Below are 6,000 nucleotides of genomic sequence, written 5' to 3'. Positions count from 1 at the left end.
TGCTGCGGAGCAACTAAACCCGTGCACCACAACTACTGAGCCTGCGCTCTAGAGCCCACGAGCCACAGCTACTGAGCCCGCGAACCACAACTACTGAAGCCCACACACCTAGGGCCCATGCTCTGCAACAAGAGAAGCCACAACAATGAGAAGCCTGTGCACCGCAACGAAGAGTAGCCCCCGCTCGCCACAACTAGAGAAAGCCCGCGCAGCAACGAAGATGCAACGCAGCCAAAAATAAATAAATAAAAATAATTTTTAAAAGTTCCCTTAAAAAAAAAAAAAGAGAACAGCCAGGGGTTGGGCTGCCTAAGTGTTTGCCCACATCAAAAACTTGTTCTCCGTAAATTATCTAAAGAATTTTTACTTTACTTTGATATCCATTAAAAATACCTTCAGTTTGGGCTTCCCTGGTGGCGCAGTGGTTGAGAATCCGCCTGTCGATGCAGGGGACACGGCTTCGTGCCCCGGTCCGGGAAGATCCCACATGCCGCGGAGCAGCTGGGCCCGTGAGCCATGGCCGCCAAGCCTGCGTGTCCGGAGCCTGTGCTCCGCAACGGTAGAGGCCACAACAGTGAGAGGCCCAAGTACCGCAAAAAAAAAAAAAAAAAAAAAACCTTCAATTAGAGATCTCATTTATGACAAGAAGCATGTTTACTGTTGTTACTGTTAGCATACCCACACCTTTGGGCAGATAAGGTAAAGGGCTGAGAGCTTCTTATTATAAATTATTGTAAATTAGTGCTTTTTCTCAAAGTTAATGGAGATGAAGTAGATGGAGCCAAAGGTGAATGGACTTGTGATGAGGGAGGGGAAAGATAGAGAAGGGAAAGGGCAGGTCTCACTAGGCTGCCTTTGTGAGGATGGGGGGAAGGGACATGCTGAGAGGTGGGAGAAAATTGTGTCAGGAAAAATTGTGGAAGACTTTGAAAAGTGGGAAAAAAGATTACTGGGTGTTCTATGGAAGGTTAGGTGTTATTCAGCCCAAGCTCCCTGGTTATCCACATCTTTCATTGTCTCAGAGCTATCTTATCACTGTTAGCTGCAGGAAACAGAGAGTAGTATGGTGGGGGTCAGGACACACTGTCCTAAAATATGGCACTTTGGAAAATTGAATATTTGAAGCTGCAGGAGTTTGAGAAAACAACAGAAGCAAGAAGGTGTCTCTGACTTTCCCTTCCCCACACCACCTCTCTGCCCTTCTCCCCTGAAGCAGTCATAAGACCCTCATGTGTGAGGTGCCCTTACGATACCCAGAAGAAAGGGTCATCCTTATCTCCAAGATGAAAGAACACCAAGAAGAATCCAAGCAGGTCTTGTGAAATTTCTCCAGTTTACTACACTTACCTCATACCCTTTGCCTTACCATCTTTCTCCATGGCTGTCCACTCTTTATCAGACCTAGCATAAAAACAATCAGGTTTAACCATTTCTTTGGTCTTCATTTCCTTATGAAGGCTCTCATGTCTGGTAAAACTTAAATAAACTCATATGCTTCTCTCCTGTTCATCTGTCTTTGTTAGTTTAATTTTCAGACCCATCCAAGGACTCTAAGAGTGTCAAGGAAAATTTTTTCATCTCCCACAAATACAAATAATCCTTGTCCATAGAAACACAAATACATTTTTGTTAGTGGGGATGTAACTGATTATTGTCCTGGCAATATTGAGCAGTTTGGCACCTGTAACTGAATTCATTTCAGCCTATCTGATTGCCTGTATCTTTATCTGCTCTTTGACTTCTCCTCTGACCTGATTTTTAACCTTCCTGGTTCTCCCGTTAAATACCACGTTTTAAAAAAATCTTTGACATACATTCATTTTACATTTGACTGACAGCTCTGATTTTCCTTTTTTAAAAATTTGAATTTTAATAATTTAAAACACCATCCTCCAAGATGTCCAGTGGCTTCACCTGACAGAGCCAGGGAACATGCACCGTGGAGAAGTACACCTCAGAGGGAGCCCCAGTACCTCAGCTGGGGCGAATACCAAGCAATACCGGGACTTTAATTTTGTTGACTTTTCCTCCCATTGGCACAAACTCATATAGATCACTGAGTTTTTCTGTTTCTTTGTTAGTCTTGACCTATGGCTGAAGCTGTAGAACTGGAGTTATAAGTATTCAATGTGTCTATATATATGTGTGTGTTTATAATTCAGAAAGGCCTTTACCTCTTGGTTTGTAACTGTAAAAGGTTTTCCTATCTTTGGAGAATATTAATATACTAGCTAATAAAGTTTCTTAAACAACTCTGTTCTGATTGGTTTATAGACAGCTAAGAATTTACATAAATTGTATATTTCTAGGTTTCCAGAAAATAAGGAAATCAAATATCTAATATTTTAAAAGTGTTTCACTTAAAAATAAATCTATCCTACAGAATGAGCTAAATCAAACATTTTAAGAATTCAAATTTACATAATTTATGTGAATCTTGAATAAATTAGAATAGTTAAGTAATTTTCGTTCCAAAAAAAAAGAGAACTCTGTCTTCTCTTTGATTTATCAGTGTTAAGTATAATATAAATGTATGTCATGGAGTAAAAACTTTTCCTGGGGCTTCCCTGGTGGCGCAGTGGTTGAGAGTCCGCCTGCCGATGCAGGGGACACGGGTTCGTGCCCCGGTCCGGGAAGATCCCACATGCCGTGGAGCAGCTGGGCCCGTGAGCCATGGCCGCTGAGCCTGCGCGACCGGAGCCTGTGCTCCGCAACGGGAGAGGCCACAACAGTGAGAGGCCTGCATACCACAAAAAAACAAACAAACAAAAAAAACTTTTCCTCTACATTGTTAGGTTCAGGATTTGCGTGCCTTCAAATTAAATTGACAAAAGACAGATTAGCAAGAGAAAAGATAGATTTTATTTATTTATTTAGTTAGTTAGTTTTGGCTGCTTTGGGTCTGGAATGCAGGCTTTCTCTAGTTGCTGTGAGGCGGGAGGAGCTACTCTTCATTGCAGTGGCTTCTCTTGTTGCAGAGCATGGGCTCTAGGCACGTGGGCTTCGGTGGTTGTGGCACGAGGGCTCAGTAGTTGTGGCGCACGGGCTTAGTTGCTCCACAGCATGTGGGATCTTCCCGGACCAGGGCTCGAACCCGTGTCCCTTGCATTGGCAGCCGGATTCTTAGCCACCGCACCACCAGGGAAGCCCCAAGAAAAGACAGATTTTTATGCATGTACCTATGTATATATAACTGAGAATTTCACAGAAAAATGTGACTCAAAGGGGCGATTAGAATTTGAGGCTTATATACCATCTTAATAGGGACAGGAGCAAAAACAGAAGGGCATTTATGGGAAAACAAATGATTTTTTGGATAGATAAATGGGCCATAGAAAGGAGACAGAGTTTTGTCCCCATGTCTGTTTAGGTGGGGTGTAGAGTCTTCTCATTTCTGGTGATGGGTCAATCTTCCCTGGTTGCTCCCAGGGAGGGGAGTAATAACAACTAAATTCTTTTGAGTTGTTCGGAAGGCTCTGCTTTTAGGCAGATAAGGGATTTCAGGAACTCAAATGCCTTCTGTTCAAAATAACTTTTGTGCCACAGTGACATATTCTGGACCCCTTCACATACCTTTTATTTTACTTGGATTTGTTTTTCCTAAGCTATAGGTTTATTGATCAAATAAATTGACATTACTCTTACATAACGTTTAGGACTGTGGAAAATGTAAATTTTGTTCGATTAAATTGAGTCATTATTCTGACAAACTTTTTTTTGGTAGTTGCTTTTATTTTATTTTATTTTATTGAAGCATAGTAGATTTACAATATTGTGTTAGTTTTAGGTGTACAGCATAGTGATTCAGTGTTTTGTAGATTATATTCCATTATAGGTTATTACAAGATAATGGGTATAATTCCTGTGCTATAGAGTATATCCTTGCTGCTTATCTATTTTGTATGTAGTAGTGTGTAACTGTTAATCCCATACCCTTAATTTGTCCCTCCTCTCTTTCTTCTCCCCTTGGTAACCACAAGTTTGTTTTCTATATCTGTGAATCTGTTTCTGTTTTGTATATGTATTCATTTGTGTTATTTTTTATTTTATTTTATTTTATTTATTTTATTTTATTTTTTATTTTATTTTTTTTTGCGGTATGCAGGCCTCTCACTGTTGTGGCCTCTCCCGTTGCGGAGCACAGGCTCCAGATGTGCAGGCCCAGCGGCCATGGCTCACGGGCCCAGCCGCTCCGCAGCATATGGGATCCTCCCAGACCGGGGCACGAACCCGTATCCCCTGCATCGGCAGGAGGACTCTCAACCACTGCGCCACCAGGGAGGCCCTATTTTATTTTTTTAACATCTTTACTGGAGTATAATTGCTTTACAATGGTGTGTTAGTTTCTGCTTTATAACAAAGTGAATCAGCTATACATATACATATATCCCCATATCCCCTCCCTCTTGCATCTCCCTCCCTCCCACCCTCCCTATCCACCCCTCCAGATGGTCACAAAGCACAGAGCTGATCTCCCTGTGCTATACGGCTGCTTCCCACTAGTGTATTATTTTTTAGATTCCACAAATAAGTGACATCATATAATTTGTCTTTCCCTGCCTGACATTTCACTAAGCATAATATTCTCTAGGTCCATCCATGTTGCGGCAAATGGTAGTTTTTTATTCTTTTGTTATGGTTGAGTACTATATATATATATATATATATATATATACACACACACCACATCTTAATATAATCATCTGTTGATAAGGCACTTAGGTTGCTTCCATGTCTTGGTATTCCAACAAACTTTTAATTTCAACAGCAGTTATGTTTTGTTATGTCAGCTTTAAGTATGTCAGCTTTAAGATAATTTTCAGGATCTGTAGTTAATTTAAAACCTTGGATTGTTATTAAATTAATGAATTAATAGATAATCATTGAATATCAGGATAATTTCTGGGTAAATTAGAATACTGAACCACTGATTATGAAACAAAGTTTGAGATTTATCAACTTTTCATTTTATTTTATATGCTACAGAAAGGCTATATCTTTCAGTCATGTTAATGAATGTGCTCATTTTTGCCATCTTAAGAGGTGTAAAAGAGATGTGCATTGCTGTAGAAAGTTGTATAAAATGTGTTCACAGACTAGTTTGCTCAAGTGCTTGTGTATGACATCCAATTCAATAATCCATCCCTGTTGGGAAGAAAACTTTCCCTTTATCCACTTAAGGTTCAGTTCATTGTGGGTTTGTGAATTAACTGACAAGCAGAAGAAAAGACACAGTTTATTTACACCCATGCTCACAGAAGTCACTAAGTAATGAGTAACTCACTGACTAGCCAGAGGTAAAAGTTTATATACCAACTTAACAAAAAAGAGGCATGTTTAGGGGTTTAGGGCTTCACTGGAAAGTATGGAAGGTTCTATTGGACGTCATGATGCTAATGAGCAGCTGAATTTGCACTTCCTGGTGCTAAGGGTCAGTCTCCTTCCAAACAGGAAAATCTCTCACAAAAGAGTCAATGGCAGTTGTATTTTCAGGAGTATCTGCTTAAGTTTAGATAAGGTTTCTTTCTGTGGCAGCTGATTGTTCAGGTGTTTTAAGCTTAAAGAAATTTTAATTCCTTCACTCCCATTTTTCTCTGTGAAATAGCAGGTAATTACTTTGGTTGTTTTTCTCTTTTTTTTTTAATTGATTTTTTTCCAAGCTATTTTATTGTTTTTAATTTTAAAATTATTTTTTATTGGAGTATAGTTGCTTTACAATGTTGTGTTAGTTTCTGCTGTACAATAAAGTGAATCAGCTATATGTATACATATATCCCCTCTTTTTTGGATTTCCTTCCCATTTAAGTCACCACAGAACACTGAGTAGAGTTCCCTGTGCTATACAGTAAGTTCTCATTAGCTACCTATTTTACACACAGTAGTGTATATATGTTGATCCCAATCACCCAATTCATCCCACCCCCCCAATAACTTTGTTAAAAGTTATAATTATTAGGGGTAGTTGAGACCATAATAGGAGCAAGAATGACAGAGAAATAA

Source organism: Mesoplodon bidens, assembly GCF_964165515.1.
Source record: "Mesoplodon bidens genome assembly, chromosome: 4".
NCBI lineage: Eukaryota > Metazoa > Chordata > Mammalia > Artiodactyla > Ziphiidae > Mesoplodon > Mesoplodon bidens.
Note: the sequence above shows the minus strand (reverse complement) of the source record.